The following is a 24,883-nucleotide window of genomic DNA, read 5'->3' on the forward strand; positions in this document are numbered from 1 at the left end:
TTAAACAACCAATATAATTGGATATTCATTTTAAATTTTTAAAACCAAGGTTAGGCTGCTGATCAGTCACGCACTAACCCCGAGCAAAGCACACAACACTGCTCTAACTACTAGATCCAAGGCACACATTGGCCTAACTTGACCATCGATATGGTCTGACCACGAATCTGGTCCATACAAAGAAAACTATCCAATTCTAAAGCAGTTCAATATGATAAACAGTATAATTCAATAAAACCAGATCATAATCAATAGCAATAAAATATTTGTATAAGAGCATGGTGAAAATTCATGGGTACCTGTTAGGAATATATGTGCATTAGTTTGATGATATGTTTAACAAAACACGTAAGTAGAAATTCAGTGTCTGTAGCCTCAACGGATAAGACCACTTTGGCTATCCGTTGATGGTGTAGCTTTACTTAGAAATAAGTCTAGTGTTGTAGCATATTTCAGTCTCTGTATTTAAGATGTAATTCTTAGAAGTTGAGAGAAACTATGAGTCATGTTGACTACTAGAAGATATGCAGATAGGAAGGCCAATTGTAAATATTTCATGCCTTGTAATTTTGTATAAATGAAGTGGTATCAACGGATGACTTAAAGACCTTCAACGGATGAGAAGCTAAGCTTCAACGGATGTCTCTAAAGCTTCAACGGATAACATTCTTCAACGGATGAGTGCATCAACGGATGAAAGCTTCAACGGATGTTCTGTTGATTAACCGTTGATAAGTGGTAGTTGTACCTACAAACAGAGGCACGTGGGCGAACAGAGATAACTGAAATGTGGCAGCCTAATTTCAGGAACATCAGAAAAAGCAGCCGTTCTACTCTAGTATAAAGAGACATTAAGTCAACAAAGTACTGGAGTGAACTGGAGAAGAAACAAGTGGAGATCTTACTTTATTATTTTATATATCCTTGTCTTCACTTGTTAACTTGGTAATATATAAACCAAGTAGTAGCTAGTAATTAGAAGAGAATTTTTCCAGAGCTGTTTAGAAAAAATCTTGAGAGAAAAATTATCTAGTTTGTACTAGGATGCAGCTGTGATCAAATTCTTAGATCACAGAATTTCTGAAATACCATCTCTGGTGGAACAACAAATCCACCAGAAAAGTTTTTAAAGGTTTATTGTGTTCTTTACATTTGTGTTTGAATATATATCTGTCTGTATCAGCTTAAAGCAATTCACACACTTGTTCATCTTGAACACACAGTCTTTATAAACTGCTCAAAACTTGAAAAAGTTTTGAGATTTACATTCAACCCCCCTTCTGTAAATCTCATTGTTAGTTCTCTAGAAATAAAAATTGGTATCAGAGCAGACTCTTGACAAACAAAGAGTTTAAAGATCTTGGAATCTAACAAAGATGAGTAAGAAGGATATTGGAGTAAAAATCCCAGTTCTTGACAGAGACAGTTATCACCACTGGAAGGTGAAAATGCACCTTCATCTACTCTCCCAAGATGAAGGTTATGTAAACTGTATTGAGAATGGTCCTCACATTCCCCACAAAGTAGCCACAGTTGCTACGGCCACAATTGCTGTTGGTCAATCCATTCCAAAACCTAGAGCAGAATGGACAATGGAAGACACAGAAGAAGTCCACAAGGATAAGAAGGCTATGAACATTTTGTTTAATGGTCTTGACAAGGATATGTTTGATAATGTGATAAATTGCTCAACTGCCAAAGAGGTTTGGGACACAGTTCAGCTGCTGTGTGAAGGTACAGAACAAGTAAAAGAGAAGAAGATGCAGCTTCTCATTCAACAGTATGAGTATTTTCATTTTGAAGAAAATGAATCTTTAAATGTCACATTTAACAGATTCCAAAAGCTGTTGAATGGATTGAAGCTGTATGGTAGAGTGTACCAGGTGAAGGATTCAAATCTTAAATTCTTAAGATCCTTGCCAAAGGAATGGAAACCCATGACTGTCTCCTTAAGAAACTCTCAGGATTATAAGGACTTCACTCTTGAAAGATTATATGGAATCTTGAAGACTTATGAACTAGAGTTGGAACAGGATGAGGTATTGGAGAAGGGGAGAAAGAAAGGAAGTTCAGTTGCATTGGTAGCTGAAAATGAGAGGGAATGCAGACAAGAAACTGTGAGATCTACATCAAACTCCAAAGATGGTACAAGATATCAGGAATCAAGCAAAGGAAAAGAGCAAGTTGCTGAGAATGAAGACAACTCCAGTCAAGATGACTCTGATAGTGTTGATGAGCATCTTGCATTTCTGTCCAGGAGATTTGCAAAGATGAAGTTTAAGAAAAACACTAGAGCCACTAAACCTCATAAGAACATGGTGGACAAATCAAAGTTCAAGTGTTTCAATTGTGGTATAAGTGGACACTTTGCAAGTGAGTGCAGAAAGCCAACTTCTGAAAAGAAGAAATTTGACCAAGTAGATTACAAGAAGAAATATTTTGATCTGCTCAAGCAAAAGGAAAGGGCTTTCATTACTCAAGAAAAAGATTGGGCAGCTGATGGAGAGGAAGAGAATGAAGATGTGGAGTATGTCAACTTAGCTCTCATGGCTGATTCTGAGGAAAATGAAGTTAGTTCATCAAGCAATCAGGTAATAACTCAGGTAATCACTACTGATGTAACACAACTTACTAAAGAAGAGTGCAATGATGCTTTTAATGACATGTCTACTGAATTGTATCATTTGCGTGTGTCTCTTAAATCTCTTGCTAAAGAAAATAGTAGGATTAAAGAGAACAATCTATTTTTAAGTAATAGAAATGCTATGTTAGAAGATAAGTTGATTGACCTAGAGAAAACCAAGCTGCATTGTATATCTGTTGAGAATGAACTAGCTGAATCTATTAAGAAAGTAGAAATACTTTCTAATCAATTAAAGAGAGAGCAAGAGGTGATTAAAGCCTGGAAAACATCTAGGGATGTTAGTGCTCAAATTGCCAAGGTCCAAGGAATTGAATCATTCTGTGAAACTGCCTGGGATAAAAACAAAAAGAAACTGGAATTAATTGATGGGCTGTCAACGGATGTGGAATCAACGGATGATGAAGGTTATCCGTTGAAGGAAGAAAATGAGCATCCGTTGAAGGTTCCTCAATTAAAACAGGCAGATGTTTCTAATAGTGAAAATCTAAAGAAACTCAACAAAAAGTTTGGTTCAACTTCCAAGAACTTTGTTAAAGAAGAAGCAAGCACATCCAAAGATGTCAGTAAGGTGAATATAGGGCACATGACCTTAGAATAGTTAAATAATAGGCTCAAGATGGTTGAGGATAAAAAGGAAACTAAAAGAAAATCTAACAGAAATGGGAAGGTAGGTGTTAACAAACATAACAATTACACACCTGATAGGTATGCTCCTAGAAAAAGCTGTGTGCATTGTAGTAGTGTTAATCATCTATCTGCTAATTGCAAATCTATTAAGAAAACCCCCATAACTGTACCCTCTTCCATGCCTAACATGTCTGCATCATCTCTACATGCTATGCCTACTATGTCTCAACAGAATCCTTATGCACATTTTGCAAACATGCCATATTTTAACAATCCTTATCTTGCTGCATTTAGTATGCCTCAAATGCCATACAATATGCCTATGTGGAATAACATGTATGCACAATCCATGCCTTATCATATTCCAAATGTGCTAAATGATTCTGTGACTAACCCTACACCTCAACCAACTACATCCAAGACCAAGGTTGACTCAAAGTTACCTAAGTCTAGAGATGCAGGAGGAATGAAGTCTAGGAGAAAGGCTAACAAGAATGGACCCAAGGAAACTTGGGTACCAAAATCAAATTGATTGATTTTATGGTGTGCAGGGAAATAGAAGAAATCTATGGTACTTGGACAGTGGTTGTTCAAGACACATGACAGGAGATTTCTCCCTGCTCACAGAGTTTAAGGAAAGAGCTGGCCCTAGCATAACCTTTGGAGATGACAGCAAAGGGTTTACTATGGGATATGGCTTGATTTCAACAAGGAATGTCATCATTGATGAAGTTGCATTAGTTGATGGTCTCAAACATAACTTACTGAGCATCAGTCAACTATGTGATAAAGGGAATACAGTTTCCTTCAATTCTGAAGCCTGTGTTGTCACTAGTAAGAAAGACAACAAAGTGGTTCTAACTGGAGTTAGAAAAGGAAATGTGTACTTAGCTGACTTCAACTCTGCAAATGCAGAATCTATTACTTGTCTCTTCAGCAAAGCAAGTTCAGTTGAGAGTTGGCTATGGCACAAGAAGCTATCCCATTTGAATTTCAAGACAATGAATGATCTAGTTAAAAAGGACCTAGTAAGAGGAATTCCTCTTGTTGAATTCTCAAGGGATGGTTTGTGTGATGCTTGTCAGAAAGGCAAACAAAGGAAAGCATCATTCAAAAAGAAGCTTGAAACAACAATTGATGAACCATTACAGCTGCTACATATGGATTTGTTTGGACCAGTCAATGTATTGTCAATTGCAAGAAAAAGATATTGCTTAGTGATTATAGATGATTTCTCAAAGTTTTCATGGGTCTATTTTCTTGGATCAAAGAATGAAGCAAGTGAAATCATTATCAATCACATCAGGCAAGTCAATAATCATCCTGACCTGAAGGTTAGGAAAATCAGGAGTGACAATGGAACTGAGTTCAAGAATTTATCAATGAGGCTGTTCTGTGAAGAAAATGGAATCATGCATGAGTTCTCAGCTCCAAGAACACCTCAGCAAAATGGGGTAGTTGAAAGAAAGAACAGATCTTTAATTGAGGCTGCCAGAACAATGCTTGAAGAATCAAAGTTACCAAAATATTTCTGGGCTGAAGCTGTTAATTGTGCCTGTTTCACTCAAAATATCTCTTTGATCAATCAAGCTAAAGGCATGACTCCTTATCAGTTGTTCAAGAGAAGAAAACCAACTCTAAACTTTCTTCATGTCTTTGGATGTAAATGCTTTATACTAAGGAATCAATCTGACCATAAAGGGAAGTTTGATGCAAAGGCTGATGAAGGGATATTTGTTGGTTATTCAGCTGGAAAATCTTATAGGGTCTACAATCTAAGAACCAACATTGTTATGGAATCTGTGCATGTTGTGTTTGATGATAAAAAGATTGATGGACTAACAGATGAGGGACAATATGAGAGACTCAAATTTGACAACATTGAGATATATTGTGATGATAGTGAAGAGGAGACTGATGGAGATAACACTTCAAAAGGGATTCAAAACATGCCCTTGGATAATGCACAAAATACTGCATCCGTTGAAAGTCAGAATTCTGCATCCGTTGATAGAGGCAATGCAGTATCCGTTGAAAGACATGGTGTATCATCCGTTGAAGTACTAAATGAAGCATCCGTTGATCATAGTTTATCAACGGATAATCGATTTACATCATCAGTTGATAGAACTCCAAGTTCCCTGCAAAGGACCAACAACTCAGGGGGAGTTTCAACTAGTCAACACTCTGTCTCACATCATGACAATACTGAGGCCACCTCATCTAGAGCACATCTTCCACTTCAAAGGAAATGGACCAAGAATCATCCCTTTGAACTGATCATTGGTGATGCATCATCTAAAGTGCAAACAAGAAGAGCTACTCAAGATGAATGTCTGTATAGTAGTTTTCTATCTCAGGAGGAACCTAAGAAAGTGGAAGAAGCCTTATTGGATCCAGATTGGATATTAGCTATGCAGGAAGAGCTAAACCAATTTGAGAGAAACCAAGTTTGGAAGCTGGTACCCAAATCAAAGAACAAGAGTCCTATTGACACAAAATGGGTATTCAGAAACAAGATGGATGAAAATGGAATTATCATAAGGAATAAAGCCAGATTGGTTGCTAAAGGCTATTCTCAGCAAGAGGGAATAGATTTTGATGAGACATATGCTCCTGTTGCAAGACTTGAAGCCATCAGAATTTTTCTAGCCTATGCAGCTTATGCCAATTTCAAAGTCTATCAAATGGATGTCAAGAGTGCATTTCTAAATGGGAAATTAGAGGAAGAAGTCTATGTAAGTCAACCTCCAGGATTTGAAGATCCAAATTTTCCAGACTATGTATATTATCTATTGAAAGCACTCTATGGACTGAAGCAAGCACCTAGAGCCTGGTATGAAACCTTATCAAAATTTCTTTTGGAGAATCACTTCACTAGAGGTACTGTTGATAAAAATCTCTTCTTTAGGAATGCTAATGGCTCTAGTATACTTGTTCAAATTTATGTAGACGACATAATATTTGGTTCTAAAGATGATAAACTTTGTAAAAAGTTTGCTAAGCTAATGCAAAGTAATTATGAAATGAGCCTTATGGGAGAACTAACCTATTTTCTTGGTTTACAAATTAAACAAGTTAGTAATGGAATTTTCATTAGTCAAACTAAATATATTCATGATCTTTTAAAGAAGTTTGACTTAATGGAATGTTCATCTGCAAAAACTCCCATGGCCACTGCCACCAAACTTGAATTAAATAAGACTGAAAGGTCTGTGGACATTACAAATTATAGAGGCATGGTTGGTTCACTTTTATATTTAACTGCTAGCAGACTAGATATAATGTTTGCTACATGTCTGTGTGCTAGATTTCAAGCTGATCCTAGGGAGTCTCACTTAATAGCTATCAAAAGGATTTTCAGATATCTCAAGGGTACACCAAATTTAGGTATTTGGTATCCTAGAGAATCTGGCTTTGATCTAATTGGTTATTCAGATGCAGACTATGCAGGTTGCAAAATAGACAGGAAAAGTACAACAGGCTCCTGCCAATTCCTGGGAAACAAGCTTGTATCATGGTTTAGCAAAAAGCAAAATTCAGTCTCTACTTCTACAGCTGAGGCTGAATACATTGCTGCTGGAAGTTGCTGCTCTCAAGTGTTATGGATGAGAAATCAACTCCTTGACTATGGACTTCATGTTGATAGAATTCCTATCTTTTGTGACAACACAAGTGCCATAGCCATAACAGAGAATCCTGTACAGCACTCAAGAACCAAGCACATTGATATCAAGTACCACTTCATTAGGGAGCATGTCATGAATGGTACAGTGGAACTACATTTTGTTCCAAGTGAACAACAAATTGCAGACATATTTACCAAGCCACTTGATGAATCAACATTCACAAGATTAGTAAGTGAGCTAGGTATGCTTAATTACTCTTAAAATTCATGTCCTTATTGCAATTTGAATTGAAGCCTGAAATATATTAGTTGCTAGAACAAATTTGACTTTTAACAAAGTTTATACCATCAACGGATGTTTCCTATCCGTTGAAAGTCAAAATTGCTCTATCAACGGATATTCATTATCGGTTGAAAGACAAATACATTTCTGGAATTTTTATCCGTCAACGGATAAAACTGAAGTACCTTTCAACGGATGACAATTTGCCTTATCCGTTGAAATGTCACATCAGTCGATTCAGGTGTTTCACAGCCGTTGATTCTATTTTCTTAACCGTTGATACTCATACATATATCTGTATGTATTGGTTTTAAAGGTAGTTGTTAGAATACTTACAGTTTATTCTTAAACGGCTGAAATTCACTAACATATACTTATTGATTAATCTTTTACTAATTTTTTTTTGAAAGCATATAAGCCCTTCTGATTTTTCATTTTTACTTTACGCTTTCTTAAAATTTCAAGCATTTACCATTTTCTCTCTGCAAAACCTTCAAGTTATTCTCTGCAATTTCTACTCACAACAATGGCACCAGTCGTGAAAATTATGTCTCAATCTGGGTTCATCATTGAGAAGAACAATTTCATAGCTTTGGTAGAAAAGAATGAAGCCCATTCAGACTATCACAAAATGATGGACTTCATCAAAAACTGTAAACTTAGCTATGCAATGCTGGAAGCCCCAACGATTTACTGTGAAGTAGTTGAGGAGATTTGGACAACTGCTGAGTTCAACTTCATAGATATGACTATCTCCTTCACTCTCAAAGGTAAAAATCACTGTATTAACTGTGATGATTTACAAGCATGTTTTAAATTACCTGAGAACAATGCCATGACAGCACACACTGATAATGATGTATCCAGCATGTTAGATTCCATAGGTTATTCTCTTAACTCTGCTAGTTTAGGGAGTATTAGAAGAAAAGGCCTTAGGAAAGAATGGAGTTTTCTTGGGGATGCCTTTATAAAGGTTTTCTCTGGGAAAATTAGTAATTTTGATGCCATAACTTCATCTCTTGTTAATATGCTCTATATGCTTGTTTCTGATAGGTATTTTAACCTTAGCAACTATGTGATGCTAGAATTGGGTACTAGATTAGGTAACAAAGCTAATAGACCTAATAACATCTATTATGCTAGATTCTTTATGTTATTGGCTAACCATGTTGCTGAAGGTTTGGTCATAATCAATGAGAATAATAAACTCAAGTGCTGGGCACAAGAGAAAAGAGTTCTTGCAGATTTATTGAGAATGGATCTCAACAGCAGTGTGCCATTGGTATATTTACCAATCATGAATGCACCTCAGGTAGGTGAGGTAATTGCTTCTACAACTCCTACTTCTTCCAACCCCTCTATTTCTTTATCTTCTAGTGTGGCCATGAAATCTGTGACAATGTCCCAACAGATTTCTACCAAGGTCACCAAAACTAAACTTTCAAAATCAAAGACAAAGAAAACCACCTCTGTTGTTTCTCAAAAGACAACAGTTGTAACACCAACCATTAACCCTGAGGAGAGTGAACAGGGTGTGAGTGGTGAGGGGAGGGGTGAACATCAAAGAAACCCCCAGGATAAGGAAAGAGAGTTAAGTGCTTCCCAAGCTAGCCAAGCCACAGTTTCTCAAAAAGCTGTGGTGGTTGAAAAGGTATCTAGCACATCCCTAGTTGCATCCTCCCAAAAGGATGTTACTATTGAAAATAGTTCCCAACCAGGAACACAGAACAAACGAGGGAGGGACACTGAAGCCAAACACTCACCAACAAAAGCTTTTATTAGAAGAAAGAAGGCTAGAACCCAATCTTCTACACAGGGTGCACACACTGCACAGATACATCCATCTGTATCTATGCCTTCTCAAACTCAGTTTGATGTGGCTCCAATAAATGTGGAGTCACAGCCCCATTCTCTCACAATAATCACACATCAATCACCAAACACTTCATCACCATCTCTGGATGTGGATATGTTATTCCCATCAATTCCTGATTCTCCCTCTTTACAACTCAGGGAGGAGCCCCACTCAAATACAGGTGATCATCATCTCTTAGATGATTTGTTGGATCACCCGCAAATTCTTTCAGATATAATTGAAGGATATGTGTCACCACATCTCAAATCAATCTACACAGATTCAATAGTTATATCACTTTCAATTTCAACTTCTTTTCCTTCTTCAACGGATATCACTCATCCGTTGACAAGTGGTTGCTCTTCAACGGATAAGCTTAACAGCAGTTATCCGTTGATAACATCAGTTTCACCTTCAACGGATATTCCACATCCGTTGATAGTCTCTCCACACATAACTGAATCAATTCCAAGTGTAGAAGACATGAATACTGTGCAATCACTCTTAGGATTGAGGGAAGGGAGTGAAAATTTGAGTGAGAGGCTGGGTTGCTCCCAGGCAAAAGGAGAGATTGAGAGCTCAAAAATGCATGCTATTTCTTCCAGCATGGCAAAAGTAAGTGAGAGGAGTACCACCTTAGTAGGTGAAGGTGAGGGAGTGAGTTGTGTGAGCCAGGGGGAGCCCCTGATGCAAGAAAATAGAGAAAAAGAGAGAAAGGCAGGTACAGTAGATATAAGGGTGGAACCAGCCATTGCTAGTGAGTCAATGATTGTGGATGATGCTGAAAAGGAAAGACAATTTCAGCAACATTACAAAGCTGTAATTGATAACATTTCCTTGGATGCTGACACTTTTACTCATCCTGTGTCAGCCTATCAAATGTTGGCTGCTCAGGGCAATGAGGAGGCAGAAAAGACACTACATCTAGTACACACAACAGAATCTCTTCAAAGGGATAAAGCTGCTATTAACAAGATGCCTTCTACAGCTGGTGAGCCATCTGAGGAATTTGGAGTAAATTCTGATGATGATGACTCTGTTTCTTTTGATGGAAGCATGAACTTAGGGGGAGATGAAGGCCCTAGTTCAATTCCAAATCTACCTGAATGGGCTTTGACAAAGGAGTATAGATCAGGGGAATTCAATGTCTCCTTAGTCAAACAAATCAACACTATTCAACAGGCCATTCAAAACACTTCACATGCAAGTATCAAGGCTATCCTTCAAGCTCACCTGGACTCACTGCATCTCATGAAGTTGCAGCAAGTAAAGCAGAATCTGAGTATGGATGATCTCAGGAAGGATATTGCTGACTTGAAATCCTACAGTTCTGAAAAATTGGATTCAGTCATGCCCTATGGTACATTGCAGGACTTGGTTTTGAGATTGAAAAAGGAATCAGTTACTGAGAAAAGGCTGGCCAAGTTGGAAGACAGAGTTCAAGTTATTGAAGATTCTGTGGCCACCATTCTTCACAACCAACAGTCTCAAACCAGTCTCCTAATGCAGCTGGAAAAAGCACAAGGCTTGACCCCTCTCCTTGATGATAACAAAAAGGGGGAGAGTAAAAGGGAAGGGGAAGGAGAGCCATCTACAAAAATCAAAATATCTAAAGTGCTAGTTCCTGCCATCACTACTTCTCCAATCATTCAAATCAGAGGAAAGCCTGATGGAATTGATTTGATTCAGCTAGCAGCAGCTGAAATTCAAGTGAAAGAGCAAAGGAGGAGAATTGATGAAAGGTTGCAACTGTTGTTTGGCTCTACACAAGATAAATCAACATCTGTGAAATATAGCACAAAGATTGAACCAATCAACATGGAGCTCAAGCCAGTAGGGAGACATAAGGATGGAGAAGCTTCTTCCAAAGAACTACAAGCTATAATTCTCAAGCCCAATAAAAGATCCAATAAGGACTCTACAAAGAATCCTTTAAAAGAAGTGGACTTTCCTCCTCCAAAAGCTGATGAGAACAAGCTTTTAGGTAGGAGTATTGCTTATCTCAAAGAGACCATGGATGAGGCTGTAAGGAGAAATAGGGCTATTATCTCTAGAGAGGGAAAGAGCATATGTGTGATGCAAGGACATCCCAAATTCTCAATAGCCAAGAAGGAAGAAGTCAAGCAACTAAAGGCTGACAAAAGAGCACAAGCAAAGCTTGAACAACAGCTAAAGTCAAGTCAAGTTAAAGAAGAGAAAGGAATTGAAGTCAGGGGTGAAGACAAGATTGCAAACCTAGATGAGGTTTTTGGGAGTATATTTGGTGAGAGTATGGAAGAAAGAGAGGAATGGCAGAAGGGAAACAGAAGAAAGGCCAAGGCACATAGAAGGAGTGAAGATAATATTGAAGTAACCAAATCTATATCTAAACCACTACCTTCCATACCTGAACCTCTTGTTGCTAATCCCACTATAAACATCCATGGTGAACCAATCATTCCAAAAGAGGAACCTATTGATTGGGACACCATCAAATTGCCTACCTTTCTAACCACTCTTCCACTACCAAAGAAACAGAAAAGAAAACCCAAATCTACACCTCCCATAACCTCTAAGAAATTCACTCAAAAACAAAAGCCTAAGCCTAAGCCATCCATTTCTAAAGATGATTATGTTCACATCTGTGACATAAAAGAAATTTCAGACATTGAACTCTATCTGGATGAGCTGGAGGATGTAAGAGGAATAGCTGCTTACAGACAGCTACCAGAGAGATTAGTGTTCAGATACAAAGGAGCTGGGGAAAGAACATGGCCTCTCCACAGGATTCTGAATTAAGGCTACTCTACCTTGATTAGAGTCTTTTCAGCTATACAAAAGGATTCTGGCTTTACCAGAACTGCCAAGACTGAAATTCTCAACAAGATTGCCAATATAAGGAAAACTTGAAGGGAGCCCAATGCTTTACCCAGGACTTTACTCATTCAAGAAAGGGGAATTACAATTCACAAATCACCTCATTGGTTGATGGAATTTAGAGATGATAAAGGAGTCAGAAGATTTTTCAGACTTGAAGACCAACTCAAGATTGCCAGCAATGAAACTCTCAAGGAAATGCAATCTAAGTTGGATATCAGTGTTGAAGATGAAGCTGAATTCTTCAGACAACTCCAACTCCAAATTGAGGAAAATGACAAAGGGCTAGGAAAGAAAACCAGGGAATAAAGAAGAAAAAGATGATTTGCTCAGGCTAAAGGAGTATCCTTGGAAATACTGTAAATCTTCAATTTCCTCCTAGTACATACATTTTTGCAGCATTTTCAAATTTCTACTTAGTTTCAATTCATATATCTGTTAAGTGTTTTGTTATCATCAAGTTAACCCTGAATTTATGCCTACAATTCTTATAGACATAAATAGGGGGAGATTGTTAGGAATATATGTGCATTAGTTTGATGATATGTTTAACAAAACACTTAAGTAGAAATTCAGTGTCTGTAGCCTCAACGGATAAGACCACTTTGGCTATCCGTTGATGGTGTAGCTTTACTTAGAAATAAGTCTAGTGTTGTAGCATATTTCAGTCTCTGTATTTAAGATGTAATTCTTAGAAGTTGAGAGAAACTATGAGTCATGTTGACTACTAGAAGATATGCAGATAGGAAGGCCAATTGTAAATATTTTATGCCTTGTAATTTTGTATAAATGAAGTGGTATCAACGGATGACTTAAAGACCTTCAACGGATGAGAAGCTAAGCTTCAACGGATGTCTCTAAAGCTTCAACGGATAACATCCTTCAACGGATGAGTGCATCAACGGATGAAAGCTTCAACGGATGTTCTGTTGATTAACCGTTGATAAGTGGTAGTTGTACCTACAAACAAAGGCACGTGGGTGAACAGAGATAACTGAAATGTGGCAGCCTAATTTCAGGAACATCAGAAAAAGCAGCCGTTCTACTCTAGTATAAAGAGACATTAAGTCAACAAAGTACTGGAGTGAACTGGAGAAGAAACAAGTGGAGATCTTACTTTATTATTTTATATATCCTTGTCTTCACTTGTTAACTTGGTAATATATAAACCAAGTAGTAGCTAGTAATTAGAAGAGAATTTTTCCAGAGCTGTTTAGAAAAATCTTGAGAGAAAAATTATCTAGTTTGTACTAGGATGCAGCTGTGATCAAATTCTTAGATCACAGAATTTCTGAAATACCATCTCTGGTGGAACAACAAATCCACCAGAAAAGTTTTTAAAGGTTTATTGTGTTCTTTACATTTGTGTTTGAATATATATCTGTCTGTATCAGCTTAAAGCAATTCACACACTTGTTCATCTTGAACACACAGTCTTTATAAACTGCTCAAAACTTGAAAAAGTTTTGAGATTTACATTCAACCCCCCTTCTGTAAATCTCATTGTTAGTTCTCTAGAAATAACAGTACCAGAAAGGGTATGTCAAAGTATATAAAAGAAATGGCCTTCAACCTGTAGGATAATCGGGTATTAAATGGATAATGTTTTTACAGGGTTTTAATATTTTGATGTCACAAGGTAGGGTTGAGTATAAAAGTTTCTGTATGTTTAAACAATTATGTTCCAGTGTTTAGTACATGATGGGTATATATTTGTGGAGTAGTATCGTATTTGTGTGGTTTAATATCTAGTAAATCAACAAGAAATGGTTCACAAAGAATAAGACTTATGGCTCAAAGATCAAAAGATGTGGCTCAGGTTCAAGGCTGAAGGATTCTAAGTATTTCCAATATAAAACAGAGCTATTTTGAATATTAACAATATGTCACAAGAGAATTTAGAAATATTTGCAATATATCTTGAGAAAGGTTTAGAAGTACTTGCCTTATCATAATCAATTTCAACTTCAGTTGTACTTGTCTAATGACCCCATTCAACAATCACTCGTCGGCTTCTTCTATACCTCGCTTCTATCCTCTGATCACTTGCTGTATTTTTTTTACATGTAAATTCTATTTTCTGATCACCTGCTTCTCTTTCTTACGCCTTGATTACTCTGCTAGGCATCATAAGTATCTATTAATATTTAACTCATACGATTCTATTCGACATACATTTCTATCTACCCTTCGTTTTACCCAAATCCGATTAACGGATTAAAAGTTACGCTATAAACAAGTAATCACCGAACATATAGACCGACAGTCAACCAACAAGTCACATATAACACATAACACATAACACGTCAAATAATCAATGACATATCATTTATAAAGAAGTCTCGGGTCATAAACAGGCTTTCGGGTATTTAAAATGATTTTTAAAACATTTTTCAGAATTAAAACGAGTTGTTGGATCAATTTCAGAGTAATAAACAAGGTTCGGTTGGCCAATTCTGGCTTCAAAACAATTTTATAATAATTATCGAGCCTTGAAAATAATATTTTAAAGCTCGAAACTATTTTTCAGAATTTTAAATCATTTTTAAATAATTAAATCTAATTAAATAATTAATTAAAATCAATTAATAATCAATTAAATTAATTAATCAATTAATGTTCAAATTAATTGATCAATTAATTAATTATATATTAACTAAAATTAATTAACTAATTAATTTAGATTTATTTTTGAATTAAAAATAATTTTTAGAATTAAAAATAATGCTTTTTGGAATTTAAAATGAATTTTAGAATTTAAATAATGAATTTCTGAATTATTTTTAAAAAGGAAATCCAGAAACACTTTTTAGAATAGAACAATGGGTTGAGAAGGATCAAAACCGGGTTGTGATAACCAGGTAAACGGGTCGGTAACCGGGTCGGGACGAACCGCCGGTTTCTGGGATGAACCCAGTTTCCGGTGGCCGCCGCCGGACTCCGGCGACCTTAATCTGCCCGCCACCATGCTTTTCTGTCTTGCTTTCTGTCACGAATTCATTCCTCAATGTTCCGAGAATCCAAAATCACCATCCAGAATCACAAACTATAGCAGAAACAAGAAATCCGGCGAATTCGAGCATGAACTCCGACGATAATTAAAAAAACAACTCCGTACTTTCCAGGAATTGTTTGTGACGTATGAATACATGATTCGATTGCAAATTTGATGAGGAACACGATGCACCCATGCAGATCGACTGAAAATCCCTAACAAAGATTCCCCCAAATCGAATTGAAAACATTCAAACAATATAAACCCTAATTTCTTCAATCAGAGAATCAAACTTAAAATTAAACATGTTATTGAACTCCAAATTTGAAGTATAATATACCAAAATGATCAGGAAAACAAGCTCTACAACATACAATCATCAAATCATTCAAACAATCATCCATACAAAAATTCATAATTTAAATACCAAGAAATTCGAATATAAATAATTTAATAGGAAATCACCTGATGTTTCTGGGTTGAAATTGATGGAAGATTTGGATTCTAGATTTCAGTAGCTTCGTTTTGAGTATATGTACGCCAAAATCGGATATCGATAACGCCTCCGAATTTGTGTTTGATTATGAAGAACAAAATACAACTATAGTATTTTCTCTGTAAAAATTCTGTAAATACTGTTTGCAAATGATTTCTGATACAAAATAAAATACGGTAGAGGCTATTTATATTTACGGAAAAATTTAGTATCCCGTCGGATCATTCCGGATATAAAACGGTACGCTTATTTGTAAAAACTGATCCAAACGGTATCGGTTTTCGGGATAATTATCCAAATCAGTACAATTTGTACTGCGGTCTTGGTCTCAGCGTCTGGTTACACGTATTACGAAGTGATAATTGTAATAGTTTAATAAAAAGCTCCCGTTTATCAAAAATACGGGTTTTATTGATTTACCGAAACGAATATTTGTATCGAAAATGTTGTGCCGGGACCCGCGCAGGACAAACCGTACGCCAGATCGAAAAAGTCGAAACATGGAAAATGCTCGGAATATTACAATTAGGTTAGGAAGGAGTTCTCGGAAGAGTTTCGGGTTCCAAAAACGTAACAACGGGTGACGTCGGTTGGTTCCGTTTTTATAAAATAGATTTTAAATACCCGGATAAAGATTTTATAAATTTCATATGATTCTTATAAATTCATAAATCACCATAAAAATAATTAGGAAGATATGACAATTATCTATATTTTATTTTGGACATATAAAAATTAAAATACTCAATTAATATTATTTTTGAATATCCAAGTACATATAACACTTAACAATTAATTCATAGAATAGATACTGAACACATATAATAATTATTCAATAGCAAAAATAATTACAAGATATATCCCAGATATTACATCTTTACTTTCCATTTAGGATACTCAGATGGTCTCAGTATGGGAACCATAATAGTCTCATATCGACTGTGGGTTTGAATGTTTTGAGTATCTTGAGTTTTGGTGGGCTTAGTTGGAGTTTGTGTTTCTTCAGACATGATTGATTTTTGGATCTTACTGTATATGTGTTAACATAATGGCTCTGATACCACTTGTTAGGTCACAAAACACTATAGAAGGGGGTTGAATATAGTGTTTATACAATCAAATCGATTTATCAACACAAGTATGTAACAGTAATCAAGTATATTCAATATAATAAACTCTGTTATAATAGAACAGTTGTTCTCTCTCAATGATGAACAATATCACTAAGAGCTGCTAGGTTATAATGTATAATGTTCTCGATGATAATAACACTTATAGTGTAAACCCTAAGCTGTGTTTATATAGTACACAGTTACAAGATATCTTCTAATTGATATGGAATATAATTCTGTCTCCTAAAATATATCAATCAGATATTATCTTCTACAAGTCTTCTAGTATTCTAACTTTTCATGCATATCTTCTATTATTTTAGTCACGATATTTTCCTGTTAATCAGTTTCTTACAAGCATGGAAAACCACCATATGACATGGTGAAGAAAAAGAAGCCAAATTTGAAATACTTTCATTTATTTGGATGTAAATGTTTTGTTCTTAAGACTCATCCTAAACAGCTGTCAAAATTTGATCTAAAAGCTGATGAAGGAATTTTGTTGGATATCCACTTTCCACAAAAGGCTTCAGAGTCTAAAATTTAAGAACAAGGGTTGTCATGGAATCTATAAATATATCTTTTGATGATAAAAAGATTACTGGACTTGAAGATTTCAATGATCATGATCAGCTGAGATTTGAAAATAAAGATTTAAATTTTGATTCTGTAAATTCTGATGACCTAAATCCTGATCCTGTAAGTTCTGACGGGTTAAGTACTGATGTCATTGAAACCATGGTAACTACTCCAAGGGAAAATGCACCTGTTCAGGGGGAGCAAGTTGATGAACCTACTGACTCTCAAGAAGCATGAGAACCTGTCACTGTTTCTTCAAGTTCTGATTCATCAAGTTCTGATGAGCCAAATTCTGATAATTCTGGAAACTCTAATTCTTCAATTCTTGAAGGATCCAATTCAAATTCTGAAATTTCAGAGAGCATAACTTCAGGGGGAGCATCAGAAAATGCTGATGGAGACAGCATGGATCATGGGGGAGGATCCAGTTCGAGAGATCAACTTCCATCTGCAAGGAAGTGGACCAAATCACACACACCTGACTTAATTATTGGAGATCGTGAAGCAGGTGTCAGAACTAGAACAGCGACAACAAATGAATGTCTCTATCAGTTCTTTCTATCTCAGAATGAACCAAATAAAGTGAAAAAGCTCTTCAAGATGCTGATTGGGTGTAAGCAATGCAGGAAGATTTAAATGAATTTGAAAGAAATAAAGTCTGGACCCTAGTGCCAAGACCAAAGAATGGATCAATTGTTGGCACACAATGGGTGTTCAGAAACAAAACTGACAGTGATGGCATAATTACAAGGAACAAAGCAAGGCTGGTTGCTAAAGGTTACTCTCAACAGGAGGGTATTGATTATGGTGAAACATTTGCTAGATTGGAAGCCATAAGAATCTTTTTGGCTTATGCTGCTTACAAGAAGTTTAAAGTATTTCAAATGGATGTAAAAAGTGCTTTTCTCAATGAAGAATTGGAAGAAGAGGTATATGTTGAACAACCTCCAGGATTTGTAGATCCAAAATTTCTAAATCATGTTTACAGACTTGATAAAGCACTTTATGGCCTTAAGCAAGCTCCAAGAGTATGGTATGAGACTTTAGCTCAATTCCTTCTGGAAAGTGGATTTAACAGAGGTACAATTGATAAAACATTGTTCTACCTCAACCATAGAAAGGACTTACTTTTGGTACAAAAATTTACTCAAGAAATTTGGAATGCAAGACAGTTCAACTGCATCCACTCCCATGGCCACTGCAACCAAGTTAGATAAAGATACTAGAGCATCAATAGATATTACTAACTACAGAGGTATGATTGGCTCTTTACTCTATTTAACTGCAAGTAGACCAAATATCATGTATGCTACCTGTCTTGTGCAAGATTTCAGGCTGATCCAAGAGAACCTCATCTAATAGCTGTAAAAAGAATTTTCAAGTACCTCAAGGGTACAGCTGATCTAGGATTGTGGTATCCTAGAGAATCAGATTTTAAGCTAATCGGTTACTCAGATGCAGATTTTACAGGATGCAAAATAGACAGGAAAAGCACTAGTGGAAGCTGTCAATTTTTTGGAGGCAGATTGGTTTCTTGGTTTAGCAAGAAATAGAAATCAATTTCAACATCAACTGCAGAAGTAGTATATATTGCTGCAGGAAGCTGTTGTGCACGGATTCTTTGGATGAAGAATTAGCTACTGGACTATGGGTTAGAATTTTCCAAAATACCCATTTACTGTGATAATCAAAGTGCTATTGTTATGACAGGTGATCCAGTTCAACACTCAATGACAAAGTACATCAGCATTAGGTACCATTTCATAAGGGAACATGTGATAGAAGGTACAGTGGAATTGTATTTTGTTCCAACAGATCAACAACTAGCAGATATCTTCACAAAACCACTATGTGAATCTACTTTTACAAGACTGGTAAATGAACTTGAAATGGTTTCAGGTTCCTTCTCAAAATCTGCTTAGTTTTTGTTCTCATGCATCAGACTTTATGATCAGTGTTTACAGATTGTCTTATTTCCATGTAATCAGTGCTTAAACTGTAATATATTTAATACTGATTGTTATCTGATGTGATTCTATATACTCTGATAGTGTTTTGAATGTTCTTTGATTATTAACTCCAATGAGGATTATTTGTTAGATGCTGACTTAGTAGTCTTTAACAAACTGTGTATCCCATGTATGAATTAGTTGTTTATGTGGAAATCAATAACACAAGAAAATTCTAATTTTGATCTTAGTCAAATTCACTTTGTGTATCTTATTACTAAGTCACAAACTAGATTATTGCTTCTTATCTGTCAAATTCTGATGTCAGTAAATCTTAAGGATGAACTACATGCTTGATAAGCCACACTAATCTGAAGAAAACAAAAGAAAAGAAATTGAAGTCAGGTAACCCTTTGAGATCTAGAGTAAATATGTGAAAGGGAAGACCGAAGTGCATTGCTGGTATTAAGTTATATGCATTAGAAAAGAAAATAAATTTTTCTTGGTGACTTTTCACATTCTCTGATTACTGGAGAAATACTCTGATAATAGCATAAATTCTGATAGCAGTTGTGACTCACTTACACTGAGAAGCCACTGTAAAAAGAATATCAAAAGATGCATAAAATGAGCACAAACAGTTGAGGTGGACTCTTGCATAAACTTATTCTATAGTAGACTTCAAAATTAAAGACAGATTTTAAGGAGTTTTCTTATTTATGCCTTATTTCTAAGATATACTGAAGTTTATCAGATTTTAATCTTCATCTGATCATTTGCAAATGCACACACTCTCACTCCATATGAATGATGAAAATTACTGTGGTGATTAAGTTGTTTTAGATAAACAATTAAGTATTATTTACATAAATTCTGAGGATAAGTTCTGATGATTAAACTCTGAAGAAACCAGTCAGTATTTGTATGAAGAATCACAGCAACAAACATTCACTTTTTTAGTACAGAAGCCATGTTCTGATGACCGTTAAATTCTGATAATAGTCAAGTTCTGATGCAAATCCTGATGGAAACTCTGATGCCTACGTGGCATTATTTATTTACTTGACTTATTTGTGGTATTTACTGTAACAGTCATATTTATCAGAAAATAATTAAGTGAGAGAAAAACAGTGATAATCATTTGGTTTATGGGTTGCGTGTTTGTTTTGAAAAATAGCATGTGAGCAATAATTACTGCACATTTCCCTTGCCCACTAACCACTATTTTGACTATTTACTGCGTGACAGGTGTCTAATGTCGGTCCTACTTCCGAATATAACCGTTGTAATTAGTGGGTGTATAAATAAGAGAGTTAAAAGATTTTACAATCTTTTACCTACTTTTCTTATTCTCTAATCTCTCTTATTCTCTCTCACTCTCTAACATTCTCTGAAGCTATTTCCATACAGGCATTTTATCAAACACCTTGTATACACACCATTTTCTCACTTATTTCTTTACAGTAATGGCACCAAAGGACATCATTTTTAAAGGAGCCAAGTTTGTTCCTAATAACTACATGGCTATTCTTTCTAAGGACGAGGCTCCTTCAGAACTTCATTTCGTCCAAGACTTTCTTGCTTGAAGTGAAATAGGCTATGCACTGACCCAACCCCAGGCTCTTTCAGAAACACATATACTGGAATTTTAGAGGTCAGGTGTTTATGATGATGGTGGAAAAGCTGGGTCCCCAAGTATTATCTTTACAATAGGGGAGGATGAACATGTGGTGACTGTGTCTTCTATTTTCCAAGCTCTACATCTGCCAGAAGATTGTATTTTCAATTCAACAGTTGAGGAGCCAGCTCATCAACAAATGTTAGCAAATCTAGCTATGAAAAGCCGTTGGCAAAGCTGGGACAATTGAAGAGACCCCACATCAGGAGGGAGTGGAGTTTCTTCTTTGATTGCATCACCAGAGCTTTTGCCAACAAATGCTCCAATTTTGATGTAATTCCAATCCTTAGTCAAATCAAACTCATTTTGATTATGCCAATGTTATGACAGGTTTCATAGGTGATAGGATGACAGAAGATAGAAACATAGTTTATTTTGATAGATTCTGTCAGCTTATATACAATTTCTATTGTTCTAATGCACCTCGGAATTTTAGTGAGTCAATTCCACCATTTAAACTTGCCAAAAAGGATTTCACTGACTTATTATCTATTGATAATAAGAAGACTGTACTAAGACCCCTCCAAATTTCTCAATCAGTCAAACAAGTCTTAGTAAACTCTGACCCAAACACCTATACTGCAATATATCTTGATGTAGTACCAGTTCAACCTCCATCATCACCTATAACCAGTACACAACCACCTCAAACTTCTCAACCACAACCACAACCTACCATCAGAACATATTTCCAGCCAGCACAATCCTCACAACCACAACCATCAGCACCTACAATCAGAACCTCATCCTCTAGGCCTAAAAGGAATATATCTATCCCTAAATCTCCACCAAGGAGAAGGAGAAGGATTATTGTAAGGGATGAATCTGATGAAGATGAACAGGTACATGTTCCCACATCAGAACCTGTAGGGATAGAAGCTGAAAATGTAATTTTTCAGAAGGAGGTAGAAGCTGAAGGGTCTGAAATTCAGAAAAGGAGAAGATCTGCAAAATCTGATGCAGATCATGTTTCTCCACCATCCAGGAGATCAAAGAAACAGAGAGCAGGAAGGAATTAGGCACAACCTCACTCTGAGGATACTCAAGAAGCTGAGGAAGGGGATCAGGAATCTCTGATCTCATCTGAACCAATTGTCATTGAAGCCCTTCCTCAAGCTAAAGACACTGTTCCAGACATAGTGATCACACCTCCTGTCTCTCCTATTAATGAAACAACAGTTGAAGATTCAAGATTAAGTCCTGAAATTGATATCCACAGGCTGAACATTCCAACTGTGCTCTATCTGGAAGCTCCAACTACAGCTCAACAATCTAATGTTACTTCTCCAATCTTACAGGCTGAGTTACCATCTACACCAATTCTGGATCTAGAACCTGAAGATCAGAATTTAGATGAAGCTGCTACAGAATCTCCTTCAGCTACACAAACTCTGGTGTTATCAGAAGATGAGGAGATTCTAGCAAGTTCTGGAGACAGTGCTCCAGTAAATGTTCCCATTCTTGGAAAGGAGGCATTGATTTAAAAGTTTGTTGAAAAAGAAGATCATGTTCCTTGGGAAGACACTCACAGAGGAGTTGAGTGGACCAAGAAGTGGAATGAATCTGATTTCATTCCAAGCTCTAAAGTTTTGACAGAGCATATTGCAAAAGCTGATGAGTTGTTGACAAACTCTGATTTCAAGCACCAACTCAAAGTCACAGCTCTAAGTACTAAAAACCTTCAAGGTCAACACTCCATTACTCATGAAAAAGTTGACAAACTTCTGGAAATAGCTGATAAGCTGGATATGGAGATCAAGCTAGACAAAAAGAGGTTTATCAGACCTATTCATGAGAAAGTTAAAGCTATTGAGAAGGTTCAAGAAAAACAACAGGCCTAACTTATAGAGGTCCTGCAGAATCAAGCCTCTCAACAAGCTCAACTGAATGAAATTCAATCTTCAGTAGAACTTCTTCTCTCTCTCCTACTACCAGATGATTCCAAAAAGGGGGAGAAGGTAGTTAAGTCCAAATGCTCAACTAGTCAAATACTGAAGAAGAAGAAGGATGATAAATGTGATGACCAGGGAAACTCTGAGAAAAAGTAGAGGTCAAGGAAAATCTTCACAAAAAGTAATTTCTGATGTTAGCAAATTTTCTACACAAAAGAAGTCAAGTTCTGATGCTGTGCATGCTAAAAGTCTGATGTCAAGTTCTGATATCCTGATTCAGTCAGGATCTAAAGACTCTCAGAAGTTTTTACAAACTCTGAAACTAAAGGGAAAGCAGACTACTGTCTACTACTAAGATCCTAAAATTCAGATACTTGATGAAGAAATTGCTAGAAGATTATTTCTCAAGCATAATCCTGGAATGGATTTAGAGACTTTAAAGGAGGAAGAAGCTAGATTTGCAGCTGAGAAGACAAATCTAAAGTCCAAAGCTTCTGATGCAAAGAAACCTTCAAGGCCTAAGGTAAAAGACATTGTGATCAAGGAAAGCTATGAGGCTTCAAAGCCCAAGACAAGATCACAAGTTAATCCCAAGGATGAAGGGAGAGGAAATATTGATGAACCAAGAAAGCCACAGGAGATGAAGATTCCTCAAATCCCGATGAAACCTGTATGCAAACTGGTTCAAGTATTTGATGATGTTGCTGTAGTAGATGAAACTGTTCAAACTCTGAAAAGAAGGAAGATAACTGAAGAATCTAAGACAACCTCTAACACAGCTCAAGTTGTTCAGAGTGAAGTACAATAAGCTACAGAAGAAACAAAAAATTCTGATCAAGTCATCAAAACATCAACCTCTGACAGTGCTCAAGTTGATTTGAACAAATTGACAGTTACTGATAAGAGAAAACTCCCATGGAAGAATGTTAATCCATCAGATCCTAAAAAAAGCCAGCTGCTATCTGATTTCATGACTGTTGGATTGAAAGCCAGAGAAGCAAGAGACAAAGCTGGACTAGGTTCTGAAGAAGCCAAGATCAAGACAGGAGTTGAAGTACTTACAAGAGATCCATTCTTATTGACTAACAAACCTCTTGAAGAAGTTACACAGAAACACCTTGATAAGGTTATATCTGTTCAAGTGGTACTGGATGCTCATGATAAAACTAATGTCAAACAAAAACTGATTCTATTTCTTGAAGATGAAAGGACATACAGAATGTCAGAATCAGATGTGCTGAACAAATCTCCGAAAGAACTTCAATTCTTTTATTATCTTTTGGAGATAAAGTCTGAGATTACTAGGAGATGGTAAAATTTCATAATGAAGACCATAAGGGATAAAACAAGAATTTCTGGATCAAGGGTTACTGAATTCATTCCAAATATTGTTGAAGATGATGGAAGTGAAATTCCAATGAAGAAGGATTCTGCTAAACTTGAAGTCATTTTGAAAGAGAAATGTTTGTGCTATAATGAAGACTCTTCTCGTCCAAGAGTAATCAGACTTGGTGATGGTTTAGAAAGAAATCATATCTCAGCACTTAGGACTGCAATCTACCAGATTGGAAGTCACGATGAAGAATTGAAGCAAGTCAAAGCTACATTAGCTCAAGTCCTGAGGAATGTAGAAGAAAAGCTGATATCAAACTTTGTCAAGAATCACTTTGGATTCAGATTGACTCAGTAAATTTGGTAAAAGCTACAAGGACTGTAAGTTGTAGTTAGTTGTCTAATTAAACTCTCATTGCATTTGTACTTAAATGTTTTTGACATCATCAAATCTATTAACTTGTATATTTTTCATAATTTATAAGTTGGGGGAGATTGTTAGATATATTTTTGATGTTATGTCTAATCTGTTGTGTTTAGTTTTTAGAACTTAATATCAGGACTTACTGGAAATCAAAACTTACTGAAGTCAAAACTTATATCAGAACTTAAGGCCGTCAGGATTTATATCAGGACTTCAGTGTGGATACTTCAGATAAGAAAAACAGCTGATTAACAGGAAAGGATCGTGACTAAAACAATAGAAGATATGCATGAAGAGTTAAAAGACTAGAAGACTTGTAGAAGATAATATCTGATTGATATATTTTAGGAGATATAATTATATTCCATATCAATTAGAAGATAGCTTGTAACTGTGTACTATATAAACACAGCTTAGGGTTTACACTATATGTGTTATTATCATCGAGAACATTATACATTATAACCTAGCAGCTCTTAGTGATATTGTTCATCACTGAGAGAGAACAACTGTTCTATTGTAACAGAGTTTAT

Source organism: Apium graveolens, chromosome 9 (genome assembly GCF_009905375.1).
Source record: "Apium graveolens cultivar Ventura chromosome 9, ASM990537v1, whole genome shotgun sequence".
Classification (NCBI taxonomy): domain Eukaryota; kingdom Viridiplantae; phylum Streptophyta; class Magnoliopsida; order Apiales; family Apiaceae; genus Apium; species Apium graveolens.